Source organism: Ranitomeya variabilis, chromosome 1, assembly GCF_051348905.1.
Source record: "Ranitomeya variabilis isolate aRanVar5 chromosome 1, aRanVar5.hap1, whole genome shotgun sequence".
In the NCBI taxonomy this organism is placed as follows: Eukaryota; Metazoa; Chordata; class Amphibia; order Anura; family Dendrobatidae; genus Ranitomeya; species Ranitomeya variabilis.
In genome coordinates, this window is record NC_135232.1 from 199127421 (window position 1) to 199147223 (window position 19803).

The 19803-nt window shown below is 40.6% G+C and overlaps 1 protein-coding gene across 4 annotated transcripts in view; it reads right to left on the reverse strand.

Annotated features, from left to right (window-relative positions):
• AIFM3 (AIF family member 3) overlaps nucleotides 1-17542 on the reverse strand; it is a 128124-nt gene extending 110582 nt beyond the window's left edge. For all 4 annotated transcript variants that reach the window (XM_077291644.1, XM_077291638.1, XM_077291630.1 and 1 more), the window contains exon 1: nucleotides 17300-17542. The gene's annotated coding sequence lies outside the window, so the exon portion shown is untranslated. The remainder of the gene's footprint in view (nucleotides 1-17299) is intronic.
• Nucleotides 17543-19803: the final 2261 nt, after the last annotated feature.

A 19803-nucleotide genomic window follows, 5' to 3' on the forward strand; every position in this document is an offset into this window, starting at 1 on the left:
AGTGATGTTGCATTTGCACATAGGACTGACCCCTTGTTCGAAAGAAGCTTCTGAACTCTCTCGTCCATTGAATTTGTCAGTTTTTGGATGGTTTCTGCTTCAATTGTTTTGCATGTGGACAGAATACCCTCCCAGAGCTGTTGCTTAGATGTGAACTGCCTGCCGCCATCATAGACACTCCTTTTGATGATGCTCCAGAGGTTCTCAATGGGGTTGAGGTCAGGGGAAGATGGTGGCCACACCATAAGTTCGTCCTCTTTTATGCCCATAGCAGGCAGAGATGCAGATGTGTTTTCTGCAGCATGAGATGGTGCATTATCATGCATGAAATTGATCTTGCTGCGGAAAGCACAGTTCTTCCTCTTGAACCATGGCAGGAAGTGTTGTTTTAGAAACTCCACATAGATTATGGAGTTCATCTTTACCCCTTCAGGGATCATAAAGGGGCCGACAATCTCTCTCCCCATGATTCCAGCCCAAAACGTTACTCCACCTCCTCCTTGTTGGCGCCTTAGCCGTGTTTTCATGGGGTGTCCATCAACCAGCCATCCTCCACTCCATCCATCTGGACCATCGAGCGTTGCATGGCACTCATCGGTGAACAAAACAGTTTGGAAGTCAGTCTTCATGTATCGTATGGCCCACTGGAGCCATTTCGGCTTGTGTGTAGTGATAGAGGTGGTCGACAGGATGGCTTACGTACCTCTGAAGGACCCTGCATCTTGTTGTTCTGGGGACGTTGGAGGCATCAGCAGCTTCAAAAACTTGTCTGCTGCTATGACAAGGCATTTTTGCAGCTGCTCTTTTAACCTTATGCAATTGCCTGTTGGAAAGAGTCCTCAATTTTTCCTTATCAGCACACACACGTGTGTGCTGGGAATCAGCTACATACTTCTTGATTGTGCGATGATCACGATGAAGTGTCTTGGCAATGTTGATTGTAGTCATGCCTTTACCTAAATACTCCACAATTTGTTGCTTCTCAGCAGCCGACACATCCTTTTTCTTTCCCATTTTGGCAAAAAATGTAGGCTGCTTAATAATGTGGAACAGCCTTCTTAAGTAGTCTTGCCTTTATTTGGACACACCTGCCAAACTAATTTGCACAGGTATCTGCAATTGCTTTCAGTGATATAAAGAGCCCTGACACACATCACCATCCATGAGTTTAAATGACAAACAAAAAAATTCTAACCTTATCACTCCTAAACTCTTTGTGCATAATAATTTGGAACACAGTGTAGTAAGTTCCTGTAAATGCTTAGAGAAATTGCAAACGAAACAAGAGCTTCAGCTAAGTCTGTAAAGGCGTCAATTAGCATATTAAATATTCAAGTTCCTGACAGTACAATTAGAAAGAGACAGAACAAGTATGGCTTGTTTGGAAATGTTACTAGAGAAATCATCTTTCTAAAAACATGGCAGCATGGCAAAAGTTTGAAAAGTTGAATCTGGACAACCACAAGACCTCTGGAACAATGTCCTTTGGTCAGATGACACCAAAATAAAGATGTATGGTTATATACTGTAGTTCTGTGCCATGTTTGGCAAAAAAAACAAAAAGCAAATACAACATATCTGTGACACTAGTCACAGGCCAGGCCGTGTATCAGCGCAGCCAGACGTTCCTGGGTCAATACAAAAGATCACGTAGTAAACCAAGGCAAAATACAAAGTCGTAAGTCAGGTCTTATGCCAGGGTCAGAATACCAGAGAAATAGCGGATAAGCAGAGGGGCAATATCAAGCAGGTAGTCTGAACAAGGTCCAAAGGTCAGCAGCAGAAGATCAAAACTTACAGCACAGGGTACAGGCGAACACACCAGAAAGCACAAGCTTTGAACAAGCTTTTTGACTGGCAATAATCTGGGCCAGACAGTTCACCTAAATAGCAGGGCAATTACCAAGAACATGGAGCACATGTGGAAATCTCTGCATCTTCCAGTCAGAGAGGTCAACCGAAGCTGTCAATCAAAGCACCGGCAGCTCAGTACACCCCAGCACAGGATAGGATGACAGAGCTGTCCATCACAGAGTCCCAGACTCTGAGCAGAGGAATCGTGACAATATCAGCACATACACTTCATACCAACTTTCAAACATGGTGTTTAAGGAGTGAAAAGAAAACACACTTGCAGGAAGACTTCATCACATTCAAACAAGCAATTCTCACATTCAAGTCGGCTCTCACCTCTGCTAAATAAGAATACTTCTCAACCTTCATATCTACTTTATCCCATAACGTCAAACAGTTATTCAACACTTTTAACTCCCTCCTGCATCTACAGTTATTACCCGAAACCCCTCTCATTTCTACAAAAGAATTTGCCACACATTTCAAAAATAAGATTGACCAAATAAGAAAAGTTTTTACTGTTTAACCACTAGTAGCCCTCCATATAGCAGACCAAAGCCCTACCCCCATAACCTACCTTCTTACCATCACTTATGTAAACCTTACTCTTCTTCTCTCCAAATCACATCTCACCCCTTGTTTTCTTGACCTTATCCTATCCCATCTCTTTCCCAATCTCACCACCCTGCGTATCCCAGTCCTAACGTATCTCTTCAACCTATTATTAACCTCTCATGACTTTTCTTCTTTCAAACACACAGCAGTTGCCGCTATCATGAAGAAACCATCTCTTGACCCAACCTCTATGTCCAGCTATCACCCTATATTGCTACTCTCGTTAGCTTCCAAACTACTCAAATAGCATGTCTACATTGAGTTTTCTTCTCACCTGTACGCCAACTCACTCTTTGGCAACCTACAATATGGCTGCTATCCCCATCACTACACTGAAACTGCCCTAACCAAACTTACTAACAACTTACCACCAAAGCTGACCGACAATACCTATACCTCTCCTTTTAAACATGTCACTCGCTTGTGACAAAGATAACCACTCCCACCTATTACAGATATTCTCTCAGCATCAAAGATTTTGCCCTTTCCTGGATCTCCTGACACATCACTAACTGCACATTTAACATCTCCCACTCCCACACTACTTCCTCATCCCTCCCTCTCTCTGTTGGTGTCCCTCAAGGCTCTGTCCTGGGACCCAATCTCAATCTATACCTTTGGCCTAAGACAACTCATAAAGTTGCATGGCTTCCCATATCATCTATATGTTAATTGTACAGTGCCTTGCGAAAGTATTCGGCCCCCTGGAACTTTTCTACCTTTTCCCACATATCATGCTTCAAACATAAAGATACCAAATGTAAATTTTTAGTGAAGAATCAACAACAAGTGGAACACAATTGTGAAGTTGAATGAAATGTATTGGTTATTTTACTTTTTTTTGGAAATTCAAAAACTGAAAAGTTGCCCAGCATCAAGTATAAGACAGTTTTTGTATAGAAAGAACAGTGATACGGCACTCACCCAAATGCAGTAAAATGAAGTCCTTTATTATACCATTATGAGGTTAATAACATAGTCCACAGGAAAGGCAGGTATCGTCCGCCTCTCCTTCCCCGCATTCCTGTGCACGCCTGCCGTTCCTGTGGACTATGTTTTTAACCTCATAATGGTATAATAAAGGACTTTGTTTTTACTGCATTTGGGTGAGTGCTGCATCACTGTTCTTTCTATAATAATATATATATTTATAGATATAATAATAATATTTATTAAAATTCCATTGCAAAATTATATAAACCACTATGCAATGAATTAAAACTAGTCTGCAACCATTTCTATGGTTAAAGGCACTTGAAACTTGCTACAATGTGCAGAAGAATTTCCTGTTCTACCAAATACTTAAGTGATTACTGAAAAAGATCTTCTGGTCACTCTTCGTGTGAAGTGTTTTTAAGCAAAATTCAGGATTTTTCAAAGTAAGAAAAATAGCTAAGATGTTGCCGCCAAAATTAATTGGAAATTGTAAGGCAAAAACTAATTAAAGAACATTGTGAAGATCACTAACCTGTACAATGTCCAAGATATTCCTTTCCACAATGTTTGAAAGATAAAACACACCTAGTACACAGAATCTCCTCATAAATTCAACTTTATTACTTATCATATTGAGTATTATTCTGCTAAGGAACAGAATGTTCTGCTGTGGCGATAACTACAGTACAGTTGCTATCACTCCATTTGAACAATGTAACTAATAAAATTCTATCTAAAAAATACTAATTTTAGGCTGTACTAGATTAATTGTATTAATTAAATAGTTAAGCAATGTATTTTTTATATTTGCACACCGAATGTTTGCAATTTTTTGAAATTTTCATCTGGCTGAAAAATATGCCCACGGATACTGTTGTTACTGACTCTTCAAGAAGCGAAGACAGGATTACAAACTATGAAGCTATTGATTTGAATTAAAATATGTACGGTAGTTTGCTATATATTTTTTTATCTGAATCTGAAAATGTGGCTATTTATTTATATGGTACTGTGCAAATATTGTACGCAGATATGGAAAAAATGCAGCAAGTAATAATGTTGTTTTTTTAAAATAGAAGCATTTATTTTTTTATCAATTAACCAAATGCAAAGTGATTAATTTTAAGTGAAATTATCTCAAATCAATATTTGGTGTGACCACCCTTTGTCTTCAAAACAGCATCAAAGCATACATTTTTCTAGGTACTTGTACTTGCTGACAGTTTTTGAAGGAACTTAACAGGAAGGTTGTGCCAACCATCTTGCAGAACTAACCACAGATCTCCAGTAGACTTGTGCATTTCCTTTTTACTTTTCATGTAATCCCAGACAGGCATAATGATGTTTGGATCAGGGGTCTGTGGGGCCATATAATCACTTCTAGAACACCTTGTTATTCTTTACGCTGAAAATAGTTGTTAATGGCATTGGCTGTATGGTTGGGGTTTTTGTGTTGCTGCAAAATATATTTGTAACCAATTAGATACATCCCTGATGGTATTGTATAATGTATAAGTAAAGCATTGAGGTCACAAATAAATGGGCAATATTTATTGAGTACTGTAGGTGCATGGTGGGCTAGAAAAACTTATTGCAGCAGATGAAAAATATAGCATGCTTACTTCCCTTTTTGAAAGCAGGAGATGTCCAGTAGTGCCATCAGTTCACAAATGGCAGCAACAAGTGGGACCCACTATACCATCTACTTTTCAAAAAGACTGGCCAGATGTTGTCTCCATGGAAGAACTGTGGCAAAAAACTTTACCTTGATTTAGTTGGATATATATCTACTGCTGTGTCCAGTACTTGTTCTCTATTAACAAGGAAACAAGGCCAAGCGCCTCAATTAGGTACAAAATATAAGAACTGGGGTAAAAATGTCTGTAAGTGCTCTCTATTGATGAGTCAAAATGTGAAATATTTGGTTGTAACAGAAGGCAATTTGTTCATGTAAAGATTACAGAGATATACAATATTTCCACGTCCAGTCAGCACCACTATAAAACGCTAGAGTGCACGTCTTTCTCTTCTCTCAGAGATATACAATGAGCATCTGCAAGCAACAGTGAAACATGGTGGAGGCCCCTTGAAATTTTGAGGGTGCATTTTGGCAAAGAGAGTTGGGATTTGGTCAAGATTAATGGTGGCCTCAATGCTGAGAAATACAGGAAGATACTTATCCATCATGCAATACAATCAGAAAGAGGTATCTCAATCACTCCAAATTTATTTTGCAGCAGGACAACAACCCCAAACATACTGTCAATGTCATGAAGAACTATCTTTTGTGAAAAAAATAGCAAGGAGTCCTGGAAGTGATATAACCCCACACAGTATACCTAGAATAATTGATGCTGTTTTGAAGGCAAAGGGTGGTCACACCAAATTTTGGTTTGACTTAGATTTCTATTTTCTTCATTCACTTTGTAAGTTTATAAAAATAGACTATTAACATTTCTAGTTTCGAAAACCTTCTTAGGTTGCAGCATTTTTCCACACCAGCATAAAACATTTTACTGTACTGTACATTGTTGTTAATTGGTGCCTTTGTAGGGGCTCAAGGGAATTAACAAAGAATTAATTAATGGGTATATCTACTCAGAGCAGATTCTGTCACAGAGTTATAATAAAAAAATGTATACTGACATGACTGCATAATGGTGCCAGCCTGTGCAACCATCACTCACTACACTGACTCCACTTGCGGGAGTGAGTGCAGGGGGAAAATTTTGGCTTCATTATGCAATCAGGGCAGTACTTATCTTTGGGCTCAATGTTGGTTTCATATGGACTATTTGTAAACTATTATTTTGTGTATCATCAAGCTTGTGCAATAGTTAATATAGTGAATACTCCAGCCTTTATTTTAGCTAATATTTATTCTCTTATCATATTGTCTTATTCCATTCCATTTCTTGTTATAGCCACCTGTGGTTTATTTGAATTATTGGCCTATTCTATCTACATCACTGTTATATTTTCATTTTCCTTGTTATTACTTTGGTTGATCTGGCCAACTGTAACTCTTCAAAATTTGCTGTCCATGCTTGTGAGGGCCCTTAGACTTGTATGGGTGCTTTCGATCTGTGACTTGCATCAAAAATGAACATGTCTTCATGATTTTTTGAAGAAATAAGGCCCGCAAAAAACACATACATGTGAACAGTTCCATTGAGTATTAGGCTGTGTGCCCACCTTGAGTTTTTGACAGCAAAGCGGATGGGATTTATGGAAGTCTCCTGCCTACTGCGCAATTTTATTTTTACTCGGGGTAAACTGACCGGCGGTGCATGTTTCAAATCCACAACATGTCAATTTCTCTTGTCAGTACATTGAGTTTTATGTGCAGATTTTTCCCATAGACTTATATTAGATGCGGAAAATCCATAGGTTAAAACGCACATGTGTTTATAGTCTGTTTCCAGGGCGAAAACTTATCAAAAACACAGGTAATCTGCACATGACTGTATCAATAAAGTTTTGTCAAAACCAAATACCAGGAAGTATCAAAAACAAAACAGTTTTATTTAAAAAATGACATGTCAACAAAACACAAGAAATGCATCCTCAAAACCGCAATAAAAATGCATGTAAAAAAACACAATAAAAAAAACAATAAAAAGGCAAGTAACCTAATTTACTTAATAGGTGGATAAATGGTGAAGAAAATCTGCAACATCAAAAAATGATTGTGGGAACGGAGCTTTTGAAATATGTTTACTACTCGTGAAAAATTGATGTGTGAATGAGCCCTAGCTGTCAGTCACAAAGCATAGCCTGCTGTAAAATATTTACTGCCATATTTCTATAGATAAATACACAGAAACATCAGCTAAACTTCTAAGCAATGCTAAAAATGAGCAATTATGTTTATTGAAACTTTTGAGTGATTAGATTCAGTTTGGGGCAATTATAAAATTTACGCTCAGCTTTGTAACCCATATACAAAAAATAAGATCCCAATGCATCTAAACTGACAAAAGTGAGGTGACCTTGCAAACAGTCTCGATTCCAAGATCTTACTGTTTGGGGTACAGCATATCTGCAGGCTTATGTGTCTCCGTGGTTACAGACTACAAAAACTTGCGTAGTTTGATCCTGTAGTCATCAGGCTATAAAGATTTGTAAACGATTTCTTCCTTACATACACTACATTCGCAGGTTCATTCTTCAAGGGTTCGTAGAAAAAAGGTAGCCATGGAGACATGTAAGCCAGTATAGGAGCTGTAGACACAAAACACTTGGATATTTCACTTTAAAATTATTGGAAAAATTCCTCCATATTCTAATCAGTTTTTTACGGGTTATTACAATATAAACATCAATTATGCAAAGAAACACAAATATGTAAGAAATGTCTTAGGCTATGGGCACACATTCAGGATTTCTTGCAGAAATTTCCTGAGCAAAACCAGACATTTTCTGCAAGAAATCCACATGCGGTTTTTTTTCGCGGTTTTGTCGCGTTTTTTGCGTGTTTTTTTCGCGGTTTTTCCGGAGCTTCCTAATGCATTAAATAGCAGGAAAATGCGAAAAATCCACAAAATTAATGAACATGATGCGTTTTTTACCGCAATGCCTTTTTTGTGTGGAAAAAAACGCATCATGTGCACAAAAATTGCGGAATGCATTCTAATTGATGGGATGCATAATGTATGCATTTTTTATGCGTTTTTATAGCAAAAAAAATGCGAAAAATCCACAAAGTGTGCACACAGCCTTAAACTTAAAATGGTACATCATATATACAGATTAGTGTGCATCGCTAGACCCAGGTTGATCCCCCACTCAGGCACGGCTGCAATTTTTGGACACAGTGAAAAAGCAGAAGGATCTAGGATACACAGTAGCGGCACTCATAATGCGGCCCTATTCCAGAACCTCACAAGTACCACAAATGCAAAAAAAGGATGACCTGAAAAAACGATGAAGAGCATACTAAAAAGATTTCTATGTGGAAAATCTGCAATGGAATGCAGTTGCAGCCAAGTGGATGATACATTAACAAATCTCATTTACATGCAGCAGAAATTGACCAATTTTTTTTTTTATATTTGTAGCACGTGAATTTCTGGTTTGGATTTTCCCTATTAAAATCACTGGGGATGAAGACTATATTCACCTCTCGAGCTGCTGCGACACGTGATCACTGCAGTCAAGGACAAGTGATTATATTCTATGTCTGTCTGGGAAGTAACTGAGAGAATCCAAGAGAATCCAAAATGGCAGAGGTGATTGTAAAGTCTGAAATGCAGCAAAGGATATGAGCTCACTCTTTCAATTTAATGTTCACATGCAAAATAGGGGGTGACTGGGTTAGAGAAAAGAAGTTTCAGAGGTTCCCTTCATTTTGAGAGAGAACTATTCCATACAGGGGCATACATAGAAATCATGGGTCCCTATAAAATAAATCCTAATTCAGCCCCCCACAATAATAAAATATTTGCCGGGGTCACAGCAGAGCAAAGCTCACCACTTACAGCCCTTACAATGTAATTTTGTTCCTACTGAAGTCCCTTAGTGTTCCCACACACTAAAATATCCCATTCATGACACTTCTAAAGTATCATACCAACAAAAGTTGCCCACAGTGAATTCCTCCATAGTACCTTCCACACGCACAGTAGGATAACCTTACAGTAACCCTGCTCAAAGTATGATACCCTTATAGTGAGCCCAACACAGTATGATGACCCCCACAACACCCCACCCACAGTATAATGGCCCAAAGATAGTCCTCCCCCACCCACAGTATAATGGCCCCAAGATAGTCCTCCCACAAAGTATGAGGCCCACCACAACCCTGCACATGACATGTAGACCCTCACAAAGCCCTCCATACAGTATGATGGCCTTCCATATAGTATGGTGACCCTTGGTACAGTATAATAGCCTCCACACAGCATGATGCACCCCACACAACCCTCTACACGGTATGATAGACCTCATTCAACCCTATACTGTAAAATGGCCTATATACAGTATAATGGCACCCATTAGCCCCACAAACAGTATAATGCCCATCACTTAGCCCTCCAAGCAGTAAAATACCCCCCACACAACTTTTAACACAGTATGATGGACCCCACACAATCCTCCATACTGTATAGAGGCCTGCACACAGTATAATGGCCCCCACTAGCAATCCAGACAGTATAACGGCCCCCACATAGTCCTCAAAATAATATAATATCCCCCACATATGCCTCTAAACATCTGAAGGGCTATGTAGGTGCCATTATAACAGTATAAAAGCCCCCCACGTAGCCCTCTCTACATTGTAATGGCCCCCTCAGAGCCCCCAAACAGCATTGCAGCCACCACACAGTATACTGGCCCCCCACATAGCCCTTCTAATACTATAATAGCCTTCAAAATAGCCCTCCAAATAGTATAATGGCCCTTAATGTAGCCTCCAAACAATACACTTGCCCCCACATAGCCCTCCAAGCAGTATAATTTAAGCTTTACGGTTTCTGTCATATTCCCTTGAGTTTCAAAAGCCAAATATTTTGGTTAATAATTCCTCCTTGATTTACTTTTTATAACAATTCATAAAACTTTTCTAGAATGAGAGACCATTTTATACACTGAAAAATTGTCCATAGCCTGATATCATTTTTCTCCAATCCAATTAAACCAGTGGCATGACAATATTCACTTTAGGGCCACAGGACTCTAAAATGTAGTATGCCTTAATAGATATGTGCAATCATGAAAACTGTCTCCAATGTTAAAAATATTATTTGTATACATAATCATGTATATTCTCATCTGTTAGAATGATACATTTTAGCAAAAAGTTATTTCAGGACCACATGATGACTGTCTTGTGCAGTCATATCATTAAAGGGAATCTATCACCCCCGAGACGTATATAACCTTGTAACATGGGCATACAGGTAATAGAAATGTTAGACTAGTCCTACTTGTGTGCCTCATGTTAATGGTCTTGTTGTGGAGAAATGTTATATTCTTTCTTTGTTAATGATTTCTTCCAGGCTCCGGGGCGTGCGGTGCCTGGAAGAACTCCCTGCCTCTTGTCTTCACTGTAATACTTACCCCCCTCCCATCAGCGTCAGTTATGGCCCTGGAATCCCGCGCCTGCTTCCTGCACTACCTCAGAAATAGATACCTCATCCTCCCTTATGTGGGCACTGCATTCAGGGATCTTCTGCGCAGGCGCTGGCAACTTGCTCCTGTGACCTGAGCAGTGTGTGCCTATGAACCATAGGGATGTCTATGTAGGGAGGTAGTGGGGAGAGCATCTTATCGGCACTCACACCGGAGGTCACAATGACTCACCAGTGCCTGCGGAGAAGATCCCTGAATTCAGTGCCCACAGAAAGGAGGATAAGGTATGAATTTCTGTGGGAGTGCAGGGAGCAGGATTCCAGCACAATAATTGACGTGCATGGGAGGGGGGTAGTATTATAATAAGGAGAGGAGGCAGGGATTTCTTCCAGGCACCGGATGCCCCGGAGCCTGGAAGAAATCATTAACATGAATACAGAATATCACATTTGTCAACAACAAGACCATTAATATGAGGCATACAGGCAGGACTAATGTAACTTTTCGATTACCTGTATGCCCATATTAATAGGTCATGTACATCCCGGGGGGTGACAGATTCCCTTTAACAATAATTATTTGGTTATTAACCCCTTTCTGCCATTGGACGTACTATTCCGTCCATGTTGGGTGGGCCCTAATTCCCAAGGACGGAATAGTACGTCCAGCGCGATCGGCCGCGCTCACGGGGGGAGCGCGGCTGATAGCGGCCGGGTGTCAGCTGCCTATCGCAGCTGACATCCGGCACTATGTGCCAGGAGCGGTCACGGACCGCCCCCGGCACATTAACCCCCGGCACACCGCGATCAAACATGATCGCGGTGTGCCGGCGGTACAGGGAAGCATCGCGCAGGGAGAGGGCTCCCTGCGGGCTTCCCTGAGACCCCCGCAGCAACGCGATGTGATCGTGTTGCTCCGAGGGTCTCCTACCTCCTTCCTCGCTGCAGGTCCCGGATCCAAGACGGCCGCGGCATCCGGGTCCTGCAGGGAGGGAGGTGGCTTACCGAGAGTGCTGTGCAAACTGTCAGATCACCGATCTGTGATGTCCCCCCCGGGACAAAGTAAAAAAGTGAAAAAAAAATTTCCACATGTGTAAAAAAAAAAGAAAAAAAAAATTCCTAAATAAAGAAAAAATATATATATATTATTCCCATAAATACATTTCTTTATTTAAATTAAAAAAAATCAAACAATAAAAGTACACATATTTAGTATCGCTGCGTCCGTAACGACCCCACCTATAAAACTATATCACTAGTTAACCCCTTCAGTGAACACTGTAAAAAAAAAAAAAACCGAGGCAAAAAACAACTCTTTATTCTCATACCGCCAAACAAAAAGTGGAATAACACGCGATCAAAAAGACCGATATAAATAACCATGGTACCGTTGAAAATGTCATCTTGTCCTGCAAAAAATGAGCCACCATACAGCATCATCAGCAAAAAAATAAAAAAGTTATAGTCCTCAGAATAAAGCGATGCCAAAATAATTATTTTTTCTATAAAATAGTTTTTATCGCATAATAGCGCCAAAACATAAAAACATGATATAAATGAGATATCGCTGTAATCGTACTGACCCGAAGAATAAAACTGCTTTATCAATTTTACCAAACGCAGAACGGTATAAACGCCTCCCCCAAAAGAAATTCATGAATAGCTGGTTTTTGGTCATTCTGCCTCACAAAAATCGGAATAAAAGGCGATCAAAAAATCTCCCGTGCCCGAACATGTTACCAATAAAATCGTCAACTCGTCCCGCAAAAAACAAGACCTAACATGACTCTGTGGACTCAAATATGGAAAAATTATAGCTCTCAAAATGTGGTAACGCAAAAAATATTTTTTGCAATAAAAAGCGTCTTTCAGTGTGTGACGGCTGCCAATCATAAAAATCCGCTAAAAAAACGCTATAAAAGTAAATCAAACCCCCCTTCATCACCCGCTTAGTTAGGGAAAAATTAAAAAATTTAAAAAATGTATTTATTTTCATTTTCCGGCTAGGGTTAGGGTTAGGGCTAGGGTTAGGGCTAGGGTTAGGGCTAGGGCTAGGGTTAGGCCTAGGGTTTGGGCTAGGGTCAGGGTTAGGGCTAGGGTTAGGGCTAGGGTTAGGGTTAGGGTTAGGGCTAGGGCTAGGGTTAGGGCTAGGGCTAGGGCTAGGGTTAGGGCTAGGGTTAGGGCTAGGGTTAGAGCTAGGGCTAGGGTTAGGGCTAGGGTTAGGGTTAGGGTTAGGGTTAGGGTTGGGGCTAGGGTTAAGGCTACAGTTAGGGTTGGGGCTAAAGTTAGGGTTGGGGCTAAAGTTAGGGTTAGGATTACATTTACGGTTGGGAATAGGGTTGTGATTAGGGTTAGGGGTGTGTATGGGTTAGAGGTGTGGTTAGGGTTACCGTTGGGATTAGGGTTAGGGGTGTGTTTGGATTAGGGTTTCAGTTATAATTGGGGGGTTTCCACTGTTTAGGCACATCAGGGGCTCTCCAAACGCGACATGGCGTCCGATCTCAATTCCAGCCAATTCTGCGTTGAAAAAGTAAAACAGTGCTCCTTCCCTTCCAAGCTCTCCTGTGCGCCCAAACAGGGGTTTACCCCCAACATATGGGGTATCAGCGTACTCGGAACACATTGGAGAACAACTTTTGGGGTCCAATTTTTCCTGTTAACCTTGGGAAAATACAAAACTGGGGGCTAAAAAATAATTTTTGTGGAAAAAAAAATATTTTTTTATTTGCACGGCTCTGCGTTATAAACAGTAGTAAAACACTTGGGGGTTTGTTGTGAATTCTGCTTTTGGGCTCCCTCCGGTGGTTGTAGGTGGTAATGCAGTTGCCCCTGAGTTGCAGTCCTGGTCAGGTGTATCTGCTGATTGCAGATCTGACTGGGGTATTTAGGCGTGCAGGATTCATTAGTCCTTGCCAGTTGTCAATTGTTGTTGGGAGGTGTAGGACCTCTGCCTGGTTCCTCCTGCCTTTCTGCCAAATCAGCAAAGATAAGTGTCTGGTTCTTTTTCCCTGTGGCACACATGTTGTGTGCTTCACAATTCAGTGCTATTCTTTGTGTTTTCTTGTCCAGCTTAGATTGTGTCAGTATTTTCTCAGTCTTGCTGGATTCTCTGGAGTGGCAGATATACATTCCATGTCCTTAGTTAGATTGTGGAACTTTTTGTATTATCTGCTGTGGATATTTTTGGAAGGGTTTTTATACTGACCGCCTAGTTATCTGTCCTATCCTTTCCTATTTAGCTAGAGTGGCCTCTTTTGCTAAATCCTGTTTTCTACCTGTGTGTGTCTATTCTTCTCCTACTCACAGTCATTATTCGTGGGGGGCTGCCTATCCTTTGGGGGTCTGCTCTGAGGCAAGATAGCATTCCCATTTCCATCTATAGGGGTATTTAGTCCTCCGGCTGTGTCGAGGTGTCTAGGAAGTGTTAGGCACACCCCACGGCTACTTCTAGTTGCGGTGTTAGTTCAGGATTGCGGTCAGTACAGGTTCCACCAACTCCAGAGAAAGTTTCATGCGGCTCCAAGGTCACCAGATCATAACAGGGGTTCAAAGCGCTCACAACACATCTAGATAAGTTCCTTAGGGGGTCTACTTTCCAAAATGGTGTCACTTGTGGGGGGTTTCAATGTTTAGGCACATCAGGGGCTCTCCAAACGCAACATGGCGTCCCATCTCAATTCCAGTCAATTTTGCATTGAAAAGTCAAACGGCGCTCCTTCCCTTCCGAGCTCTGCCATGCGCCCAAACAGTGGTTCCCCCCACATATGTGGTATCAGCGTACTCAGGACAAATTGGACAACAACTTTTGGGGTCCAATTTCTCCTGTTACCCTTGGCAAAATACAAAACTGGGGGCTAAAAAATAATTTTTTGGGGACAATTTTTTTTTTTTTAATTTTCATGGCTCTGTGTTATAAACTGTAGTGAAACATTTGGGGGGGTCAAAGCTCTCACAACACTTCTAGATGAGTTCCTTAGGGGGTCTACTTTCCAAAATGGTGTCACTTGTGGGGGTTTTATACTGTTTAGGTACATTAGGGGCTCTGCAAACGCAATGTGATGCCTGCAGACCATTCCATCTAAGTCTGCATTCCAAATGGCGCTCCATCCCTTCCGAGCCCTCCCATACGCCCAAACGGTGGTTTCCCCCCACATATGGGGTATCAGCGTACTCAGGACAAACTGGACAATAACTTTTGGGGTCCAATTTCTCCTGTTACCCTTGGGAAAATACAAAACTGATGGCTAAAAAATAATTTTTGTGGGAAAAAAATTTTGTTTTATTTTTATGGCTCTGCATTATAAACTTCTGTGAAGCACTTGGTGGGTCAAAGTGCTCACCACACCTCTAGATAAGTTCCTTAGGGGGTCTACTTTCAAAATGGTGTCACTTGTGGGTGGGTTTCAATGTTTAGGCACATCAGGGGCTCACCAAACGCAACATGGCATCCCATCTCAATTCCAGTCAATTTTGCATTGAAAAGTCAAACGGCGCTCCTTCCCTTCCGAGCTCTGCCATGCGCCCAAACAGTGGTTCCCCTGACATATGGGGTATCAGCGTACTCAGGACAAATTGTAAAACAACTTTTGGGGTCCAATTTCTTCTCTTACCCTTGGGAAAATAAAAACTTGGGGACAAAAAGATAATTTTTGTGAAAAAATATTATTTTTTATTTTTACGGTTCTGAATTATAAACTTCTGTGAAGCACTTGGTGGGTCAAAGTGCTCACCACACCTCTAGATAAGTTCCTTAGGGGGTCTACTTTCCAAAATGGTCTAACTTGTGGGGGGTTTCAATGTTTAGGCACATCAGGGGCTCTCCAAACGCAACATGGCGTCCCATCTCAATTCTAGTCAATTTTGCATTGAAAAGTCAAATGGCGCTCCTTTGCTTCCGAGCTTTGTCATGCGCCCAAACAGTAGTTTACCCCCACATATGAGGTATCGGCGTACTCAGAACAAATTGTACAACATCTTTTGTGGTCCATTTTCTCCTGTTACCCTTGGTAAAATAAAACAAATTGGAGCTGAATTAAATTTTATGTGAAAAAAAATTAAATGTTCATTTTTATTTAAACATTCCAAAAATTCCTGTGAAACACCTGAAGGGTTAATAAACTTCTTGAATGTGGTTTTGAGCACCTTGAGGAGTGCAGTTTTTAGAATGGTGTCACACTTGGGTATTTTCTATCATATAGACCCCTCAAAATGACTTCAAATGAGATGTGGTCCCTAAAAAAAAAATGGTGTTGTAAAAATGAGAAATTGCTGGTCAACTTTTAACCCTTATAACTCCCTAATGAAAATAAATGTTGGTTCCAAAATTGTGCTGATGTAAAGTAGACATGTGGGAAATGTTACTTATTAAGTATTTTGTGTGACATATCACGGTGATTTAATTGCATAAAAATTCAAACTTGGAAAATTGCAAAATTTTAAATTTTTTTGCCAAATTTCCATTTTTTTCACAAATAAACGCAGGTAATATCAAATAAATTTTACCACTATCATGAAGTACAATATGTCATGAGAAAACAGTGTCAGAATCGCCAAGATCCGTTGAAGGGTTCCAGAGTTATAACCTCATAAAGGGACAGTGGTCAGAATTGTAAAAATTGGCCTGGTCATTAACGTGCAAACCACCCTTGGGGGTGAAGGGGTTAAAAAACTTCAGAGGGTAAAAGGTTTTATAGTAAATGTCTATAGTAAATGTCTCCAAAGATATAAATCTGTGGATCTATCTTGAACTTTTTCCTGAAATAATACTTTTTAGTTAATATTGAGGATAATTCACAAAATGGAAGGGTGGAAGGAAGTGGGGTCACTACAAGGAAAACAAAATACCAATAATAATACCATTCATGCTCAAAATAGTAAAGTAATACAAAGTTTCAAAATAATTTTGTGTTTGTTATTTGCAAAGTGAGATAATGGCCATAGTCTGAGTGTGGTTCTTATAAATGACGATTCTCTTGACATTTAGTAACTGAACATAATATCGTTTTACTTAATTGAATGTAATAAAAAGTGATCTCACTGAAAGTCTCAGGTTGGCCATCGTCGGGACAATCTTTTAGCTCTGCATGATTTATTATTATGGAATGTTAATCGTTTAAAAGGACAAAGATTTTAATTATGAAAGGAAGTTCTCCATTTGACTGCTGCAAAGCTTGTTTTTTTTTACATTACCACATATGGATTTTTTTCTATGATATTGTTTTACTATTTATTAGTACTTAAAGACAAACATGTATACATTGAATGCCTGCTCTGAGCAATCCGAAGGCATTGAATAGATATTGCAATTATCACCACTCAGTTGGATTGTTAATGATTCTGATTACATCCATAGTCACCTTATCTCAGCTCTGCTGTATCTGGCAAACTATGCTGTATTTGTTTGGTGTTTATGCCAAGTACCAGACTGTTGTGACAATCTGTAATCCATTTAATGCCGTGCTAAATGATACATAATAAAATATATTATTTGGAGCATGGCAGTCTGCATTGATGTACTACCGACACACTGAAATAGACATAAGGCATGAATATATTCCCTACACCAGATTTTACATGCACACACATAGGACATTTAATACAGTAGATTTGTTTCTCTGCATAATGTCAAATCTGAACCTATTGGCTCTCACTCATACAGTATGCAGTAAAGCTCAGAGATACCTATGCACCTGCATTCTGCCAAACTCCAAAGCTGCATTGCAATGGAAAGTGTGCAGTTCTGTACATACATCAGTCTGCAGCATTGCTGTCCCCTCTGCTACCTACAACTTAACTGAGATGATCAATCAGAAGCCACTTACCTTAGAAGACAGAATCATGTGTCAAAGTTACAACTTCCCCTGATTCCTTTAAAACATACAGACCCTGGTATAACCATGAAAGGAATTTATTTGCTTTGTATCCATTTAGAGGGGTTGAAATGATGATGAAGATGATTGGTGGAGGAGGGTATGTATTTTTGGAGGGGGCTAGCTGGAGAGAATAGATAGTACTGCCAGTCCTGGGTTTGCAGCAGAGAACACAGCCAGCACCCTACAGCTGCATGCAGTATTGATGAAGTAAGTCAGGATGCAAGCACAGCAAGAATTGTCAAACACTCTGCCCCCTCCCACACAGATTATCCCACAGCCTGAGCCAGCCCTACTGCCAAGGGAAGAAATCCCTGGAGCAATATACCTAGTCTCACTCTCCAGAGGGAATGTCTATGACATTTCACCTGAAGGATTGATAAATGATTACCCATGTTACCTGAAGATGTATCAGATCAGATTAGTGTCAACATTAGTTACATGTAATGTATCCATACTATTGACAGAAGGAGTCTCCAATCTACCACAGTCCTTGTGTAGTTACATTGTGTTTTTTCATATAATGAGTTTAAACATTAGTTATTATTTCATCAGCCCTATATAAAGAGAATGGGAGCACAATATGTGAAATTGCTGCTTGTCATTCAACTCTGCATTTCTTCAGGGGTTTCTCTGGAGGCTTGCACTTTTACCCCTCCTTCCCAGATGCTGCCAATCACATTTTGGCGGTTGATCTAGCAGTCTATTAGTTTAAGTCGCTGCCGAGCTGTGATTGGTGTCGCCTGGGAGGGAGGGGTGAAAGCAATCCTCCCTGGATAAGACTCTGAAGAAAAACCAACGACCAGATGCACTACGAGCAGAGATTTCACATATTTCCCTTCAAAAGCAATAAACAGATATTTCTTTACAGGAGAAAAACACACATCATAACAGGAAAAAAAAAGTCAGAATTAGGGAGCTTGGGGATTTTTAGAAGTTATTTAATTTCTCTTATTTTTTTTGCAAGTGACAGATCTTCTTTAAAAAGCAAGCCCCTTTTTGACAATCAATAAGTCTATCTAAATGTAAATTTTCTCTAAGCTGAGATCCAGGGTTGAGTCTAGCTGCCTTGATAATTCCAATATATCGCACACATATGAAAGAGCAGATCCTGCTCACCTATCTATTTGTACTACATTTGAGCAGTAGTCGTAGAAAGGATGTTAAAGGGGTTGTCACTACTCGGACAGACCCTTCTCAATTGCTATATTCCATTATACAAAATAACAACTTGGTTATACAGAATGTCTTTCGGTTGCATGGGGTCCCGGATGAGATCATCTCTGACCGTGGAGTACAGTTCACTTCAAGTTTCTGAAAGGGGTTTTGCTCTGCACTCAATATTAATGTCTGTCTCTCTTCCGCTTACCATCCCCAGACAAATGGTCAGACTGAGCGGACCAACCAGATGCTGGAACAATATCTAAGATGCTATGTCAGCCATCTCCAGGATGATTGGTTGGAGTTGCTGCCATTAGCCGAATTTTCATATAACAATTCTCAGAGCGCCTCCACTAAATTTACACCTTTCTTTGCCAATCTGGGTTATCATCCGTGTATCTTACCTAGGTCTCCAATTAATTCTCCGGTTCCGGCAGTGGAGGAAAGGCTGACTGCGATGAGGCAAAGTCTGGAGGTTCTGAAGGAATCCCTGACCACAGCTCAAGAACATTAGAGATCGGCTGATAGATTCCGTAAACCTGCACCCATGTTCAAGGTAGGAGATTCCGTGTGGTTAGCAACTAAGAATCTGAAGTTAAACGTTCCTTCACAAAAACTTGAACAGAAATTCATTGGCCCTTTCAAGATCAACGGTATTGTGAGCTCTGTGGCCTGCCAGCTGAAGCTGCCTAGGACTATGAAGGTACACCCAGTTTTTCATGTATCTTTACTAAAGCCTGTATTTCCTAATACCTTCCAGGGATGTGTTGTGCCACCTCTGCAGCCTGTGGTGATTGATGGGCAGGAACAATTTGTGGTGGAGGAAATTATTGATTCCAGGATTCGCAGGAATCGGCTCCAATATCTGATAAGATGGCAGGGATATCCCCCTGAGGAAGACTCTTGGGAACCTGTGGAAAACATCAATGCCCAACAGAAGATTTCTCATTTTCATCAGAGATTCCCTGAGAAACCAGGTCCAGGATCATCCTGAGGCCGCTTCTAAGGAGGGAGTAATGTCAGGACTCTGAACATTTTTATTACCTTTTGTGCATTACTGCCCTTTTCCAAGATGGCGTCTTTGGTCTCATGTGCACTGTGTCTTCCTGCTATAAAACTCCACCCCAGCCTTCAGTCTGTGCTAGAGTATTCTGGCTTGCATCCAGCTCCTGACTCTGGTGACTCCCTGGCTATATACCTGCTCCTGTGAACCTGTGTGGTTATCCTGCTACTCTGCTCTGAGTTCCTGCTGTATACACCAGTTTCCAGTAATCTTCCTTCATCCGCTGCTCGTG